This window comes from Pinus tabuliformis, chromosome 5_1 (assembly GCF_031772625.1).
Source record: "Pinus tabuliformis cultivar Carrire ecotype Pingquan chromosome 5_1, CPIR1, whole genome shotgun sequence".
NCBI lineage: Eukaryota > Viridiplantae > Streptophyta > Pinopsida > Pinales > Pinaceae > Pinus > Pinus tabuliformis.
This window is the reverse complement of record NC_142305.1, coordinates 339,518,454-339,538,880: the sequence shown is the minus strand read 5'-3', so window position 1 is coordinate 339,538,880 and position 20,427 is coordinate 339,518,454. Positions and strand designations below refer to the sequence as shown.

General features: G+C 34.1%; 1 long non-coding RNA gene across 1 annotated transcript; it reads left to right on the top strand.

Annotated features, from left to right (window-relative positions):
- Nucleotides 1-8,536: 8,536 nt before the first annotated feature.
- Nucleotides 8,537-9,821, top strand: LOC149164820 (uncharacterized). The gene is made up of 2 exons (XR_016260281.1): nt 8,537-8,578; nt 9,386-9,821. It is a non-coding gene; the product is annotated as an uncharacterized LOC149164820 (long non-coding RNA).
- Nucleotides 9,822-20,427: the final 10,606 nt, after the last annotated feature.

Sequence of the window (20,427 nt, the reverse complement as noted above, 5' to 3'; positions counted from 1 at the left end):
AATCATTTAAATTAATTTATATATATATGTAAATTAAAATAATTATAAAATAGTTAAAACCCTTATGTAAATTCATATGTTCCATTAACTTTTAATTTAATAATAGTATAATTAACGATTAATTTAATAACCATTTAAATTAAATTATTTTAATTTTCTTATTATAAATAGTTATGCTCCAGGTCTTGTCCAACTAGCAATTTCCCAGTCAAATTTAGCCGTTAGTCAATATTGCCATTGCTTGGTAAAAAATTATAGCCATTGGATGTTCTGCTCTGACTATTTAACATGCAAACTGGATCTAATTCTTCAACTTGTCTTGACGATGAACCACACTGGTTGGTTCGAAACACGTCGACAAATGAAATATAATGTGATTTATGTCGAAAAATCTCTCATAAACAGATAACAATGTTATAACAACCTAAGAGAAAAATCATAATATGAAAAAGAAGATCATCAAAACAAAATGCTTGAAAATAAAACGAAGGATGTAATTTCAAGCTACCGAAATTGAAAGTTATTCATTATCATATATCTATCTATATACATGATTTGTATAAGGAGGCTCAACCAACAAAATAACAAATCATGAAAGGTCCATTTTGTTGATATGAAAATGGTTAGGAGGTTCTCAATTTTTTTAAATGTGTTTAATTGATGGTTTGTTTGTGCACTGATTGTTGATGATAATGGAGAATATGCAAATTTGGAGAGATTCGGTTCACTAGAGCCTTAGATTAGGAATTGGTTCATATTTCTTAGGTAGTTATTCTGACTTCCCTAGATGTGTGAAAACTATATATATTTGTGATTGTAAGATGATTGATGTAGATCATTCTGCCAGAGGTACTCTCTAGGTGGCGCTCCTCACCTGTGCATTGCCCAGTTTATCAATAGAGTTGATTCTTCAGTTTTTTAACATGGTATCGGAGCTACAAGTTTGAGAGGGCATGTGAATCCCTAAGTGGAGAGCTGGTGTGAAGAAAGACAATATGGTAAGGAGGCAAAGAAACAACACAATTTTTTTAATTTGCTCATAATTATCATCGCTCTGCCTGAAAGAAAATTAGAGATTATCATCGCCCCCATAAATCATGGATCTCAGAGGAGAAGTCGTGTCGGCCGGTGAAAACCAAATCAAGTGGTGGAAGGTTCTGCGTGAAGGCGAGAGTATTATGCTGTTGGAGGATCGGTGTTGTTGGCAGTTGTGTGAAGGCGAGAGCAGCGTTGAGGTGAGAGTAGTGTCGAGGAGAGAAACGTCATTTGAAGTTGCTAGAGGAGATCTGTCTGAGGAGATTTGTCCAAGAAGTGAAGGAGCCGTGGGTGGTTCTACTATTGGAAGGAGCCTGTAGTGGAGGTGAAGGGTGATCTCAGTCAACCAGGGCTAACGCCATGCGAGATGCAGAGAAATGATGAGGTATGTGACGACTGCCCACTGTTGGTAAGGGAATCATCACTCAATTCGTTAAGTTAGCAGTGCCCATTGTGTTCGAGGATCTTCCAGATCTGGAGATGATCGAAGTGTTGATTGAACCCCAAAATGTAGTGTTGCAGAGAGTAGAGAGTTTTGGAGCAGGCATAATTCGTGTGTGCGTGAAGGTATTGAGTTGCGTGTTTAGCAAGATCTACTCGAAAAATTTTAGAGCGAATGGGGCGGTGCGCCAAATCTGACAACGTTCATGTATGGTAACATTTAAAAAACGCAGTTGTCTATAATGAGACTTTTTGGAAGCTTTTCTGGTGGGTTTTTCCGGTCAAAATCCAGCAGCAATTTATTGGAATCACAAGTTTGATAGCTAGTTTCTGCACAATCAAAGCGTCCCAGGGGTTTTTCAGGGCGCTGAATCCAAATCTGCGGTTAAAAAACCATTTTAACTGCAACAAATCAAGATTTAACCTCAATTTCCTCTGCCAGATTCCGTCACCGGAATCTCCAAAAAGTCGCATTATAGACAACTCCTTAAAAAACAATGTTTTGGGATTATAATTTTGGTTGTATACATTTAAAAAGGGAAGGGTTAAAAAAAAATATGTTTATTGTTTAAAAGAAAAAACAAAGGGGCTCTTTTTTAATTGAATTTAGAAGTTTTTTAAATTGAATTGGGGGATGTTTTTTAAAGTGAATCTCAAACTTGCATTTTGAAATTTCTCTTCAGATCTGGGATAGATCTTGGTTTCCTTGTTGGAGGTCATTTTTTTTGTCAAGATGAACAATCAGATGGAAGAGGCCTATCTGAATGAGAGAAGTAAGCTCAGCAGTTCCAATTACTCCAATTGGAAATTTAAGTTGCAAACCATGTTAGAGGGGAAAAACGCATGGGTGATTGCAACCAGTGGTGAGTTGAAGCGACCGTATCTATAGGTGGAGCAATGACAAAAATCTATGATTAGGATAAGAGGGAGAAGAAGGAAAAGGTGTTTCTTAAATTGTTTGTCAAATATTTCATTATTCTTCATATTTGAGAATGTAAAGCTGCAGCAGACATCTATATAACTCTCAAAGGATTGTACGAGATCAAGAACACAAATCGCCTACTGTTTCTAAAGAGTAAGATTCTCTCCATTAAAATGGAGGAGAATGAATCAGTAGCAGCGTTCATCTCTCATATCAAGGAGCTTAAGAACAAGCTAGGCGACACTAGTGAAACAGTATCATATATTGATTTGGTCATGATTACCATGAATGGTATGAATCACGACTATCAAATGTTCATCACTGGGTTGAATGCGAGAGAGAAAGCCCCCAAGTTTGAAGAATTGACAAGGATCCTAATGCAAGAGGAGGAAAGGCAGATGACCCTGAAACCCCAGAGCTAAGATCTTTCCCTAATGCCAAAGAAGAAGCCCTTTAGAAAAAATATAAATGCAGCACACAAGAACAAAGGAACCCCACATAGAGAGCAACCTCCATCTCAAGGTATGTCTCCAAACAATTGTGATTCAGGACCAAAATGTTTTTATTTTGGTAAATTTGGTCATATGGCTAAACATTGCTAGAAGAAGAAGTTTGATGAAGGTCAACATAGACACAAGAAGCATGTAGGCCATCTGGATGATGCAAATCAAAATTCGAATATCAGATTGTTAATATATGATTATGCTCTGTTAATTAAGGAGGATGAAGCAAAAATCTTCTGCGTGGACTTAGGAGCCTCCTCCCATATGATAGGTAAGAGGAAATGGTTTAAAAATTTCGAAGAATCCAGCATTGGTACTAAGTCTTACCTTGGAGATGATACAGGGGATGAAATCAAGGGACATGGTGATGTCCCTGTTGTACTACCTGATCAAAACATTAGGCATATTCATGATGTTATGTACATACTCGAGATAAAAAAGAACCTAATTCTGTATCTAGAATAACAGATCATAATCCTAAGGTAGAGTTATTTAAATATTATTCTGTAATTAAAGACATGCTAGATTGGATGAAGTCCATTACAATAGTTGTACGTGTAGGAGGATTGTATAAACTAGATGTCAAAAGTGCGTCACATCAAGCGTTGGCATCATCAACCATGTCTGTAGAGAATCTATGGCATCAGAGATTTGGGCATATAAACCTCAGTGACCTACTACTTCTTCATAAAAATGTTATGGTGAATGGTATTCTTGTTTTAAAGAGTATTCATGTTGACTATGAAGCATGTGCCCTTGGTAAATTACATAGAGATGAATTTCCGACTATTGTTGATAGGAACAAGAGGGATATACTTGAACTTGTATACACTGATCTATGTGGGCCAATGCAGACAAGTTCATTAGGATGGGCCCACTATTTTCTTATTTTTGTTGATGAATGTACAAGGTTCACCTGGGTGTATTTCTTGAGGTAGAAAAGTAATGCTTTTGAATACTTCAAGCAATTCAGAAGTATGATTGAGAAGCAAACAAGAAAGTTCATCAAAATTCTTCCCTCAGACCAAGGTGGAGAATTCAAGAAGGGTGACTTCATCAAATACTACAAGGAACATGGAATACAGTAGCAGTTCCCAACACCATTCACTCGTCAGAAAAATAGGGTTGCGGAAAGGAAAAAGAGAACACTCGTGGAGTGTGCCCGTAGTATGTTGAAAGGTAAGAATCTGACCAATGGATTTTGGGCAGAAGCTGTAAACACTACAGTGTATCTTAAGAATAGGAGTCCTACTAAGTGTTTGGATTATAAAACTCCTTTCGAATAATTGTTTGGCTTCAAGCATGTAGCAAGTCATCTTAGAGTCTTTGGATGTAAGGCTTTTGCTCATGTCCCGAAAGAAGGTAGGAAGAAGTTAGATTCAAAATCCATTAAGTGTACTTTTGTTGAATATTGTAGTAAGTTTAAGGTTTATAAGTTGTTTAATCCTTCTATTCACAAGGTTTTTGCAAGAAGATATGTGGTATTCCATGAAAAGGTAGATGATGGGAACCCTGTTCGTAGTGATGAAGAATGGCATGTGCCTTTACTGTTAGAAGAAGGTGATGAAAAAGGGGTTGATGAGTAGCAGCAATAGGAGAAAGAAGAAGTGGCTAATCAAATCATGTTTGAAACTAGTCCGTAAAGGGGAGATTAGAACAGGTTTGAAGCCACTCCACCACTCAGAGGATCAGGTAGGCAAACTCAATTGCCAATAATATATAGGGAGAATGTTTTTATAACTTGTATGTTAAGTGTTGTTGAACTCTCTATTTATAAATAAGCTAGTCAATATAGTGAATTGAGGGCAGCCATGGAAGAGGAATACGAATCATTACTTAAAAACAAGCCCTGGGATCTAGTTTAATTACCTGAAGGAAAGCAACCCATAGGTTGTAAATGGTTATACAAGCCTAAATTTAAAGGAGATGTGAGTATAGACACATATAAATCTAGGTTGGTTCCAAAGGGGTACTCGCAGAAAGAAGGTATTGACTATGAGGAAACCTTCACCCCTATAGCTAAATTAAACACAATCAAAATGTTAATTTCTTTAGTTACTAAACATCATTGGGCAATACACCAACTATATGTGAAATATGCATTCTTAAATGGCGAATTAAAAGAAGAAGTGTATGTAGTGCAACTTAAGGGGTTTGTTAAGCAGGGCGAAGAACATTTATTTTGTAGATTGAAGAAAGCATTGTATGTACTAAAATAGGCACCCAAGTCATGGTATGCCAAAATTGATTCATTTTTCCCACATCATAATTATAAAAGAAACAAGAATGACCATAATCCATACATCGTGTTTGACAAAGGGGTGAATTTTTTTAATTTATTTATATGTATATGACCTTATTATTACAGGAAATGTAGATGAAATCATTAAAGAAATCAAAGAGTAGATGTCACAGGTTTTAGAGATGAAAGACTTTGGAGAGATGCACTACTCTTGGATCTGGAAGTCTAGAGGGATTCTGGCCAGACTTTATTGTCACAGGGTAAGTATGGCAAGAGCTTACTGGAAAAGTTCAGAATGGATCAGTGAAAAGCTTCGACAATGCCTTTACAACAGAATACAAGACTTCAGAATGATGATGGTTCTAAGGAGGCAGATGAAACATTTCATAGACAGCTGGTTGGGAGTCTAATCTAATTGACTACAACTAGGCTGGATTTGTCTTTTACAGTCAGTGTATTGAGCCAATTCATGTCAAAGACTTTTAAGAGTCATTGGGTTGCAATGAAAGGCATCCTAAGGTATCTGTACGGAACCTTAGACTTTGGTATTATTTATATTGATTTGTTTAATGTTAGATTGATAGGTTTTTCAGGCTCCGATTGGGCTGGAAATGTAGATGACAGACAATCCATAACAGACTATGCATTTAGCATTGGGTCCAAGGTCATTGGATGGAGCAGTAAAAAGCAAAACACAGTATCCTTGTCTTCAGCAGAAGCTGAGTATCAATCGATGTGTGCAGCAACTTGTGAAGCAGTTTGGTTCAGGAGACTTCTCCATGATGTTTGAGAAGAACAGAAGGTTGCAATAGTTATCAAATGCGATAACCAAATATCTATAAAACTTGCAAATAATCCAGTATTTCATAAAAACACAAAGCACATTAATACACAATTTCATTTTGTGAGGGAGAAATTTCACTCAAAAGAAATTCATATTGAATATTGTCATACATGTGACAATGTTGTTGATATTTTCACTAAGCCTCTCAGTAGAATCAGGTTTGAATTGTTTACGCAAATGTTAGGAATACTTGTGAACCTCTTTCTCCATTAAGGGGGAGTGTTGAAGATAATGGAAAATATGTAAATCTGGAGATTTGGTTCATTAGAGCCTTAGATTATGAATTATTTCCTATTTCTTAAGAAGTTGTTCTATCTTCCCTAGATGTGTGAAAACTATATATATATATATATATATATATATATATATATATATATATATGTAAGATGATTGATGTAGAGCTTTCTGCTAGAGGCAATCTCTAGGTGGAGCTCCTCGCCTGTGAGCTGCCCAGTTTATCAATAATGTTGATTTTTCAGTTTTTTAACACTGATAAATGCTAACAACTAAGTGACGATGGATAGTTTTGACTTTTGATTATTGGAGCATTATTTACTCCATTTTTTCCTAGAAAGAAATGTCTATTAACGCTAATTATGAATTTGAGTGTTCAAGAAGATACAAAAAATTTACTTATTTGATAACTAAATTAAAATTAAATTTCATTTGAATCCATTTAACATCAAGAACAAAATCATATATTTCAATTTTTTTGACATATATACATTGGGGTCTTAGTAAGAAATCTCTCAATGACGTTGACAATATCTATGCCTCTAATTGATGTGTGTTTATTAATATTTGTAAGGGTTTACTTGTTTTATCGACAAGTGATTTTATCTATTAATGAGAAACATCTTCTCCAGCAGAGACTCGAACTCATTTTGAATTTAACATAAGAAAGAAAGATATTCTTCTTGAGCAGAGATTTAAAGATTTAATCTATAGGAAGAATTAGTACATGAAAGAACTTTGATGAGAATAATATTATTAATTAATTATAACCATTTCGAGAGAAGCACAATGATTATCAATCCCACAAATCAATTGGATCACATATAATGCCATTAATAAATTTCCAATGAATTGACAAAAGCTTCAAAGAATGTTACGACGAGGAAGCTACGTAAGTTTGAAGTAGCAAAGGTTTTTGAAAATTATTCTAATTTAAATGAAAAATATAATTGTATCCCAAGATTTTGATGTAAAATGCTAAAGACATAAAACAATGCAAAATTGATTTGAAAAAGCAATTATTAGTCCCTGCCTAGGACTAATAGCGGTCGATCCATCGTTGACCATACATTAACTGGTCCTTTGACCAAAAAAATTTGTGCACTATCACAGTTTAACCAAAGTTTATCTCTCCAAATATCGGTGTAAGAAATTTATAACCAAAGTTGAGAATTGGAGGTCTTATTGCACGCTTCACGTGCCCCAATGTTAAAATGAAATTCCGTTGTAATCTTTTTACCCAAACTTTTCATTTGAAAAATTATCCACAATGAATTATCTGGTGTAATAGATTTATCCAAAGTTTCCGAGCATGAGCTTTGTTCAAACTTTGGTTAAAAGTTTTTTTTCCAATCCAGAATGTTTGCAACCATTCAATAAATGCGCATGAGGGTTTTCAAACTTTGGATACAGGATTTTTTCGATGCAGTAAGTTATGCAACCTCGCAATAAGACCTTCAAATTCGAACTTTGCATAAACACGAATTTTGCATGGCAGTAGCCACTTGTCTTCAGTTGGCCACTTGTCTTCCGTTGTTCTTCAATTCTAAATGCTATATGGCAGCGTGCTCGCCCTTTTGCAGATTTCTCAAATACTTCTCAAATACTATATGGCAGTCGGCATACCTGTCTTTCCCTTCCCCTTTTTCATTTTGCTGCAGGAGGCATTAGGTCTTCAGAGGCATTAGCCAAAGCTGAAAACCTTTTCTTGAATTTCTGATGGCTTGGTCTTAGTCACGTGGTTTCTTTCTTTGTTTATTAAAATGGCTGCAGTGGTTCCTTTAGGGTTTAGGGCCGCCGGAACACGACGATGGGAACTATCTGATGGTAAGGATGTGTCCGTGGCTTAACTGTATTTCAGAAAAAAAATGCCTATTTTTGTGGCCCCCTTTAATCTTTTGTTGTTTTACAGCTTGTATTATGGCTAGTGTTTTGGGTGATTGTTGTGGGGGTTCGTTGTTAATGGTAATTGTTGAACCGTTGGTAAAGGGGCTTCTGCATCTTGGCATCTAGCTCCTCTGTCACAAAATATCATCGTTTTGGTCGAATTAGTGGTAAGAATGAAATCTCCTTTTTTGGGCCAGTTGTTAGCTAATCTTTCCAGATCTGTGTAGGGTTTTATATTCAGTGAAGGATTGTTTAGGAACCTTTCATTTCGTAGGGAATGGTGGCCGTACCCTCTAGGATAGTTGTACCATGCAATAGTTTTGTTTTTAAAATAATATATTTTAACATATTCGGATTATGCAGAAGTTAGCATTCTCTTCGCAATCTGTCAGGTCTACTAAATTAACAATTTGACTTTAATTGTGACAGGCGGAGTCCATCAAAAGTGATCTGGAACCTTGAAAATAAAGGTAAAAGTTCAAAATAATTTCCAAAATTTTAAACATAAAAATACCCAATTAATCATTTGACTTGAATTATTAAAGACATTCCTTTCTTTTTTATTTAATATTTAATGGAAATATCCAAAAATATCTGTAAACATGAAAGCAAAAGTACAAACTTACACATAAAAATATTCGTGTTCCTCTGTCCGCCAATGCGAGTAATCTGCGTTCTCAAACCTTGGTTTCCCCTGTTTGAACTAACCACCCGGATACGACCCTCGCTTGCACCAGTCTTACTCCCTCTGGACGCGGCTCTAGTCTCTTTATTTTTCAAACTAATCTTCAAGAAGATTCTAATTATAACTTGGGCAGTAGAATCGTGATGCTATTCATAGATATTGAGAAAACTGGATTTCCAATGCTCGTTTGTCATCAATACTGTTGAGTTTTCCATGTCATTTTTATGGTATCATCAAGTCGCTCTACGCCAACTTCTGTTCTTAATTCGTTTTAATAGTGCGACACTTGAGAAATTTTGTAGGATTTAAAGAAGTGTACAAGAGATTTTTCGGGGCAATTTTTGATGTTTTCCTATTATAATCAACAAGAAAGTTCCAGGTTGCCTTGTTTATTGCATGCAGAACCTTTTTGAGGGAGCCCTCCAACTCTGGATAATATTCTTTCGAAAAATTCAGTGGTTTTATTTTGACTCCCTTATATGTGTTGGAGCCCTTCAAAGTCTGGAAATATTTTCTCTCTTCATATCAAACGTTTTGTTTTGTTTTGTTTTTTACCTACCTAATCAGCCAACGGACTCGCCTTTGTTGCCAGTATTTCCGTCAATATAACGGTCGCACTCTCAGACGCTTCTCGGTCTTCTCTTTAACGGACGGACAGCAGCGGCTTCTGTTCTAGGAAGAATGTAATTAAGATTCGGGACAATTCAACATTCAACGAACATTAACAGAGTTTATTGATGAGCAGGGAGATGAAAATCGGGCGTTCACACGTAGTCAGATGAACGGGCCCCATTTGACCAATTTGGTTCATGCAGTTGATAACGTGTCTGTGGTAAGAAACACGTGTCAAACTTTTTCATCCATTACCGGATTATTTACCGAAGTGCTAATAGAGAAGAGCTCAATCAAGATCAGGATCAAAATCAAGTTGTGTCGACCGGATCAACTACTAGAACACCTGGAACTGGAACTGGAACTGATAGCTCTGTGGCTGGATCTAAAAGTAAATATTTGTTTTTATATTAGTATTCTTTTTGTTAAAATGATAATATAATAAGGTGTAATGTTATTTAATTTAATCTTATAGAGTAGATGTGTAGTTATATAATCATGCTTAAGTAAATATTTGTTTTTATATCAGTATTCTTTTTGTTAAAATGATCATATAATAAGGTGTAAAGGTGAATATATATATATATATATATATATATATATAGAAAGAGTAGAAAGGGTATATCTATCATGATATGATAGAGTGTAGTGTATCTGATGTGAGGAATATAATTGCAATTTGGAGAATATTGATAAGCTTTAAAATTGTTTTTTGTAATTTCATTTTATTTTGAAAATACAATTTATAAATTTATTTTGATTGAATAAATTTATAAATTTATTTAGATTAATTGTGATGGTTTTAAAAATACAATTTATAAATTTATTTAGACTAATGATGAAAATGAGTTTTTTGTTTTTTTTTTTTTAAATCAAACCTCTTTTCTTTAATTTATAAAAGACAATAAAAATATTTCTATTCTTGAATTTACAATTGTTTTCAGAATTTTTTTTTTTCATTTTTAAAAGTTCTAGAAATTATAAAATATTAATGAAGATTTCCAGAATATTTTAGAATCTGCAAAGTCTAGAGTATTCTAGAAATCTATAGAACATAAGTCATTTTCAAAATATTTCAAAATGTCTAATCACTTTAAAATGATAATTCCATAAATTTATAAGACATAAGTCATTTTCAAAATATTTCAAAATGTGTAATTACATTAAAATGACAATTCCAATTCCAGAAATCTAGAGGACATAAGTCATTTTCAAAATATTTCAAAATGTGTAATCACTTTAAAATGATAATTCCTTAATTAATGACAATTCCAATTCCATAATTCAAATTTTCAAATATTCTATATATTATAAAACATAAGTCAAGATTTTCAGAATGGGCAATCACTTCAAAATGAAAATTAATTCCATAATCAAAAGTGTGTAAATCTATAATTGTTTTCAGGACAATAAAAAGCTTTCCCTTTTTTAATTTTTAATTGTTTTCTGGACAATAAAAAGCTTCCCATTTTTTAATTTATAATTGTTTTCAGGACAATAAAAAGCTTTCTATTTTTTAATTTATAATTGTTTTTAGGATGATAAAGTTTTTTATTTTTGTTTCAAATTCTAGAAATTACAAAACATTAATAAAGATTTTTTATAATTGTTTTCAGATAATAAAAAGTTTTTATTTTTGTTTCAAATAACAAATTCCAGAAATTACAAAACATTAATAAAGATTTCTTATAATTGTTTTCAAGATAATAAAAAATTTCTCATTTTTGTTTCAAATTCTAGAAATTACAGAACATTAATGAAAATTTTCAAGATTGTCAATGGATCCCCGGTTGAGCCATGGTTAAAGCATGTTGTCCAGATGGCGGAGATACTTGAGCTCGAGTGAAGAGAGGCACGTGGCTTGCATCCAAGATCAACGTGTCTCCTCAAATGTTTATTTACCGTTTTAGTTTTTTTCAATTATTACTTATTTCTACATATATTAATTGTTTTATTTTTTAAACAAATAAAATGTTTGTGGAGAGACAATACTCAAAGTGGATTTGGTCTTTCTGCGCTGGGCTATTTATTGGGGCTATTTAAGGGATGCACAACAGGAGCAACTCTATCTATAGCTTGAATATGTGATCTTGATATTTTACTTAATGAATAAAAAAAACATTTGATTAATGATAACCATAATAATGTCTTTCTACATTTTCTGTTTTACTGTTTTTGAGCATATATTTTCTTTAAAATTTTACATTTTTAATGTAACACTAGAATACCCATATCTTAACACATTCACTTCGAATACTGCCGCAAGAAACCAGATCTGGTCTTGTTATTCCATTCCGCTGAAAACCTACTTCGCCCTGCTCATGCGCTCGTCAACCTACTAAGCTTGGGGTGGGTTAGCATCTACCGATATAGTTCCTATTGAGTGCAATTACAGCAATCCATTTGTGTTGTCCCTGCAGACCCCGGCAAGGACTACCGCCACGGTAGTGGCTCCTTGTTATTAATATTACCTCAATAAAATGAAATTTAAATTTTCATAAATACCTTGATTAAAGTGACTAGATTAAAGTGACTAACAGGAAAGTGATTGGTAGATAGTTTGGTATGGGCTGCATACTTAGAGTGGCAGATGTGAATCGAGTTTTACCACCTTGTGTTAGTTAGAATTCGATTCTCTGCAAACTTAGTTGATATGGCATTACTCAAAAATCCCATGTATTTACGTTCTGTAAAGAAAAATAATGACGTGAGTACTAAGTACTAATCTATTGTGGCGTTTTTCCAGAAGTGAATGACAGTGTTTGACATTACCATTTCGTATGATTGCGACCCATTTTGGATATCAAGTGCAATTTTGGTGGTATTGAATGGAGGGTAAAACATCAAATTATGGGTCATACTTTGTACAAAGTTGGTATCTTTTGGAAACTTCCATGATCCCACTCTAATCCGAGTTAATTGTCGCTCAGTTTCCTTCCATTTCGAACATTTGTCTGAGTTAATTATCCCTGAGTATCCTTCCATATTAAATGTTGCGAATACTTTTTTAGTCTTTAGATCGCTTTAATGAGTTCCCCTTACGTTTCAATTTTCCCCACCCACATACTTAATCAGTCCATACCATGAGTCACTCCTATATATATATCTCAGTGATTCATATTTGCAAACATAATGTCCGGAGCATTGATAGGGTACTGGTGTATGTGAATCTTTGGATGATTATGATTTTATGCCCATTCAATTTAAGTTTTTCTCATGGATACCAAATATTTTGTGTCTTTCTTATGGATACCAAATATTGTGTGAATTCGTAGAGAATCAAAGAGATGAAAACCTTGATTGAAGTGAGAACTATATATATATGTAGGCATATTTTCATCTCGAGATGTTTTAATCAGATCGTGAAAGGCTAAATAGATTGAGACACTAATGGTAAATATAATTGGATATCAATAGAACAATTTTACTCTGCAAATTACTTCATCATCCATATTTCTCTATTATAACATTTAAATTGATGACATCATGAAAATTAAACTCCACCAACTGATATATGGAACTTTAATGTTAGTACAGAAAAGCATGTTATTGCATTAAATTGGAATTACAAAAGAATATTTTTCTTTCTTATTTGTTGTGTTCATATTCAGCTAGAATATTGTAATATGTTGTGTCGAATTACTTATCATCTCGAATGATTTATGTCAGAGAAGTAGTCATATTAAAATTGGTGCAACTTGTTTGTTGAGGTAATGGGAGCAAATTGGAAGTGAAACCCACTATTGAGTTGTCCAAATCAAATTGGATGAGATTCTCCCAATCACAATTGATGCCACCAAATAAAAAAATCTAGATACAATGCATTATGTTTGTACAACCGCTCCATAGAGTTATCTCCAAGGAACCTCCAAGTAGTGTTGCTCTGCAAAACAAGATTGATTGCCGACACGGTGGGACCTGGATCAGTGCTCCCTCTATAAGGAGCCTCTCCATTAGTGGTACTATATTATATTCAACTTCAAAATTCAAGTTTGGAAATTTATAAAATGAATCTAATTAGCATACTACTCTTTCTCTTTCTAACTATCATTATAATTGATTGAATCTTATCATTAAAGCTTCAAGATAGGCTACAAGATAGTAGACTTATTTCATTTGAAATTATTAAATTTCGAGATTTACAACAAAATTTGCCCTGGAATGACTTGCAATTCTAAAGCCTTTGCTCCATATCCAAGTCTTTATCATTTTACAGAGCTCAAGTAGTCCAGCCCCCTACCTCACATATATTACTTGGAAAATAAGCAAATGGTATGTTTTGTGCTCAAAATAAGTACTCGAAACGTGAAATTCTACTCAAAATAAGTTTTGAAAACGTCAAAATCTTCCGCTAAAGCTCCCACTCGCAATAATTTTGAAACGTTTTCTACAAGTTCCCAAGCTCTCAGGAATGCGGAAGCTGGGGTACGTACTCTCCAATACGTGAGAGCGATACCGTGCAACTATGAAGATGATCTAATATGTCAAGAATAACTTGAAAAAAAGGCCACATTTATTGTTTGTAAAATAGATTATAAAATAAAAATCTATTTAAAATTAAACATAAATACTCGTACTCCACAGATCACTTTGTAACCATTAATTAAACTCTGGAAAATGAGCCAGCAGCCTGGCCAGCTCTCCAACCCTAGGAGTACTGCTTAAAATACCACCGGGGATCATTTAAAAGCGGTTGATATTGTTGCAACACCCGAGTAGTAGTGCCTAAATTATATAGAAAGGGGGAGGTGGACAACCTTCCTTTCTTCTTACTCCCTAAACTATTAGTAAAGGATTGGCGACGGGAGACATTTAAGCCTTGACTATCGCTGCCAGCTATACTCTCACTTTATGAATGATGAAAGGCCCTCGGATTTTTCTCATCCTTTCGTTAATTTAATAATTAATTTTACATTAGGTAAATGGTCAATGAGCATGTAGGTGCAGACAGAATAAGTCCTGAGGGATTTGTTTTTCCAACGTACTGGAATTTGAATAGAATGGAATTCTTAAAAAAAAAAAAAAATTCTAACTTTCAATATTTTTTTTCTCTATTTTTTTTGAATGAATAAAATATTTCAAAATTTTATGTTCCGAATTTTAAAATAAATTAAAATTGGAAATTTTAAAATGTGTTATCTACAGTTCGATAAGCGAGTTGCATCACATAAAATATTTATGTTGTATTGTCCACAAGTTATCTTGTAACAATAATCTCTAGGTAAGCGAGTTGCATCACATAAAATATTTACATTGTATTGTTCATAAGGTTATCTTGTAACTATAATCTCTAGGTATTTTATTGAATTTTGAATTTAAATGCAATCAGAAAAGGTGTATGATAAGTGAATTTTAATTTTTGCAAGTTTTGGATTTTTTAAAGCAGGATATGACGATATAAATTCACGCTGATGAGTATCAATGTAATCTATTTTGTTATATAACAATACGATATAAATGCACTGTGATGGTTATTAATGTAAAGACAGCTAATATCTATTTTGCTCTATAATAATTTGTTATATTAAAACGGGTATGTATCTATATGATCTATATGATGGTGAAAATGTCTGGTTGAATTATCATGTAACAATAGGGTAAACAATGTTTACTGATATGGATATATCTTATGCTGATAATGATGCTGGATTAACTGCGTACTCACTTTATATAGGCCATTAAATTGAAGCAATTGTGAAATTGTTAAAATTATTCAGTGCAATAAGGTATTGGAAAAACATTTAAGGAATACAAATGAGTACTAACTACTTGTAACTATAACTATATAGGATAAGGATATAATAGATATTAAACATATAGGCTTTCTACATCTTTATTCACTAATATGCATTTTATATTGGAATTGGCCTTTTAAAGGTTTAACGTTATTTTGAAAAATATTCAAAGTTTTAACTTTGTTTTGAACATTTATCTTTTTAAAAGGTGAGTGGTTTAGATTTGTCTCAAACCCTAATATTGTATGTTTCTTTCTTTATTTAATTTCATAAATTAAATATTCTCTTTTCCTAAAAAAATCGTATGTTTCTTCACCATCTCTCACTCATCTCTCCATTTTAAGCTTTTTGCTTCCTTTCATATTCACTTCAATTTATTCCACTGATTTTCTTGGTGTATTTTCAAGGGAGCAACTTGATTGGTTAATTGACCTAGTTAGTGAAATTGTTGGATAGTGGAGCTCTTGGATTCATTGGTTGATTGCCCTAGTTAGTTGAGTTGTTGGATAGTGGAGCTCTTGGATTCAATTGTTGATAGAGGTGTGAACTCATTTTTTAATAAGATTGTGTAAGTTCACAAATCAGTTTAATAACTTTCTAAGGTTTAGATTTAATATCATTGTTTATTGTTACCATAAATTTCTAATGTTTCCATAAATTTGTAAAATTTAAGGTTTCATGGCCTTATGGCCTTATGTTTTCACTTAATTTTCATTATCTTATAAGCCTAGAGTTTTACAAAATAATATAGTTTATAATTCTTTTTTATTGTTTTATATAGTCTTATAGTTGAGAGGATATACAATAAAATACTTCAATACAATATAATAAAATACTTCATTCATTAATGTATAATATAGTTTTGTTTGGTATATTTTACTGTGCTTGTTTATAGTTGTAATTTAATATAAGTTAATGCTTTTATAATTTAATATAGATTTATATAATTTCCAATTTAACTTAGTTTTACAGTTTAATATAGTTTACAGTTAAACGATAAAAGCTTAAAAAAATCTATTTAATATAGTTTATACTGTTTTTTAGTAAGTTATCATTGTAATTTTTTTACTTTCCATTTGCAATTTAGGTTATAATAATGCTTAATGATTAATTGTTGATTTTACATTTCTTATTTTAAAAACAATAGGGATATAGGGGCAATATTTGAAACCTCACCCCGTACCCCAAATTCATGAAAATTTGTTTTTATTGTTTGGTGGGGGTGAGGAGGTTAAATGACTATCCCTAAATATTATTTTCATGGTGTTTTTTTAAAACCACCCCGTTTAAAGTCATGATTTTTTTTCTAACAACTACCTCTAAAAACCTTTTCTCGTGCTTTTTAGGGGTTCGGGCTTTTAAATGACTACCCCTAAATATAATTTTTATGGCATTTTTTCTTCGAAACTCCCCATAAAAGTCACGTGAATTTAACTTTTGGAGGTGGTTTTCGAAACCCCCCCGCTCCCACCCCTCCCCCGCAAAAAAAATGGTCATGAGAATTGAGCATTTGGAGGAGGTGATTTAACAACAACGTCTAAAATTTCAATTCTCATGACTTTTAGGGGGGTGGGGGATTGTCCAAGACCACCTCCAAAAGTTCAATTATTGTGAATTTTAAGGGGTCTTGTTTAACAACTCCCCTTAAAAGTCACACCAGTGTAACTTTTGGAGGCAATTTTGGACAAATTCCTCTAAAAGTCATGAGAATTGAACATTTAGAGGTTGTTGTTAGTTAGTCACCTATAAATGTTTAGTTCTCATGAATTTTGGGGGAGTGGGATCTTTTGTCGTATTGGACGGGGCAAGGGGACATAAGCATATCATGCATGAGTATAAATGGGATTTCCAAGCATGGTTTATTGATATCTTTAATCATAGCCTTAGAGAATGATAAGGCGGATTAGGACTTAATTGAATAAGGAGTAGGGGCTTAGAGGAAAGGGAGTGAGAGTAATTTATAGGGGAACCCCCAGTAGTTGTGATAATGGATTAGGGGAACCATTATCACAACCCACAAGCCCTTAACCCATAACCATTAAAATTTCTATCCCCTTAACCCCCAAGTCATAATCCCTAAAACCCTACACTCATAACTCATTAACTGCTTGATCCCTTAATTAACCCTAAGACACTAACCCCTTTAACCCTAACCTTGAACCTAGAATCCATGAACCCCCTAAGCCTTAATCCCTTCTTAAACCATGACACTTAAACATTAACCTCTACGCCTGAACACCTTAATCGCTAACACCTTAACCCGCTATAGCACTTAATCCCTTAAACCCCATGACCCATAAGCCCTTGGTGGTTAACCCTTAATTGTTACAGTCCTTAACCACTAACCCATACATCCCTTAGACCTCAACTCTTGGGCTTTCAACCCCCTAAGCCCTAACAATTTACCCTTTATCCTTGACCCTTCACTCTTAAAACCCTAAACCCCTTAACCGCTAGAAACCCTAAGTGTTTCTCCTAAACCACAACTATTCAAAATTAATCATATTTGTTCAATTATGTTTTCATCCACCAACCCCTTCAAATACATCCTCCAAACACTAATAGGGTCCAAGGAAAAGAGCCACACTTCCCCAAATCTAATCTACATTTTTCTAGATAGTCACATTTCTTGCAAATATCCCCCACATATTTGTTTTCAAAGGATAGAAATAAAATCTTCTAATGTCCACAAATGTATCTAGGTTCATAGGAATGAAGCAAGGTTCATATCCATGCACAACCCAAACGTAATTCATGTCCACTCGAAAGGAAAAAGAGGATATAACATTGTCCCTTAAATTTTCATCATCCTTTGACACTAGAACCTTGTTTTTAAAATGCACGGGTAGCACTAGAAATCCCATATAATGCTACAATATTTCTCAAAGTTTATGTCCACAAAATTCTCAAAACAACATTCAAATTCCCTTAGTTTACTCCATGTTTGTTCAAAACTAACACAAGTAATCATTAACTACATGAATGGTGCAATCTCCAAGTTATCCATATCTAAGCTCATCCCATTTTTGTGAATTCAATATAAAGTTGACCATGGTCATATTACAATTGAGTCTCCCATTCTCATCTAGTGAGAATATCGTTGGGTTCTTTAGGAAGGGATCATTTCTAAACAAAATTACACTAATACTCTCAACATATGTGGGGCTAGAAGATACATTAAGAGGAGAAAGCATTGGTTAAAATCAGCCTTATTATCAAGAATAGCTCAAACATAAATAAAAGATTAAATATTCTACACATGTAATCCTTACATTGTTCGATGGTTTTGGATCAACTGCACCAATTTGTTTCACCACCTCCATGGTATATTTCCCTTCCATTAATTATTCAACAATTTATTTCAAATTTCCAAGTTCCTTGTCCTATTCTCTCAATTTCTCTTAAGTATCACGTGATTTCAGTTGATAGGGGAACCCCCAATAATTGTGATAAGAGGATTAGAGGCTCCCTTTTCATAAACCATAATCCCTAATGCATTTAATACCTTAGCCAATGGGGACCAAGGGTGTAGTTTTAGGTGAATTAGGATCGAATTTAGGGGTTCATCACGTTAGGATAAGTGTAATGGTATGAATAAAAAGGTGGGAGTGGTATACTACGATGTATTGAATGGGGCATTGGGACACAAGGGTTACATGGATGGGTAGAAGTGGGAGGTATAAGAATTTCTTAGAAATATCTAGAATCCTAACATTAGAGAATGTGAAAAGGTATTATGAGCTAATGTCATAGGGGATAGGGCGCCTAAAGGGAAGGTAGTGAGAGAAATTGATTGGGGAACCCCCAATAGTGGTGATAAGGGGATTAGGGGCCCCATTATAACAACCCATGAGCCCTTAAACCATAACCGCTAAATTCCCTATCCCGTTAGCACCCAAGCAATAATCCCTCAACTCTTACACTCATAAATCATAACCCATTAACCCGTTGAATCAGTAAACCTAGAACCACTAACCTATAACCTAGAATCCATGAATTCCATAAGCCCTAACCCCTTATCCTCCTAAATGATCACCCTTAAACCCTAAAACCCTGTTGACGGTGCTGGAAATCCGTCAACCAAGGGGATCTCCCCGATATGAATTCCCAACTAGACCTCACACCGTTTGGTGTAGGAGTCCCATCCAGTATAAAGGCTTGGTTTCCATATAATTAGAGATCCACCTTGGCTATGGATATCAGCACATGAGAGTATTACGCAGGTATCTTCAAATAGCAAGGTAGGTCTACCTGGTGAGAGCGTAATGTAACTCATTTCTAGGTTCTCCTACTGCAAAGGGGAAGCATAATGTGAGCCTCTAAGTGAGAGATAATAGTACTACCTATGAAGAGACACACGCAAACCAAAAAGGTTTGTCGAGCCACGGGGCTTCACTCAATGAACCTCCGACATAGCACATGCGTTCATGGCATACTAAACAATACCCTTAATTTAACTAAATATTGGAAAATACCTTTAAAAATCACATTATTTAACCTCCTACTAATACAAACCCAATACACCTTCCCAATTTAAAAAACCCCTACTTTCACTAGATATTGTAGGTATCCATTTTTTCATTAATATTTTTTATTCCCCTTTATATTTTTCATTAACTTTCAACTCCATTCTTTATACCCGCCAATATAAAAACTCTTTACCCCCTATTATATGCTCAATATATTATGTCGTTTTTTACTCAATATATATATCCCCCAAAATGAATGCATGTAATATGGTATTGCTACCCTAGTGAAACCCCTGTGTGTCCACACCTAGCAGAATAGTCCACATCGGATGCGGCAGTCATCGAAACCGAAGTGAAGGTGACAGCATGTACACCACCTAGTGGAGTAGTCCACACAGAAGTGATGGTTGTTAAAACCGAAGAGAAGGTGACAACACATACACCAACCAGTGGAGTAGTCCACACAGATGTGATGGTCGTTAAAACCAAAAAACAAAAAATGTTTCACCGAGTATCCCATGTAGTCCACAAGGATGTGACAACAATGATAACCAATACACAAAGGTGGTCTATATAGTATCCCATGGAGTAGTCCACGGGGAAGAGACAATGGTGATAACCAAAATAGCACATTCCCAACAATTTAAGTACTAAAACAACTGAAGCAGTTCAACTATCTTAGTACAGGTGAAACAGACATGCATTAAGAATTCCTTAAGAATAGTCTTACAAACATATACAAACATGCATGAAAACGTCCTGGCCTTAACAAGCTTCTGAATTAAGAAAAATTCCCAAGACACATATGTACATCATAC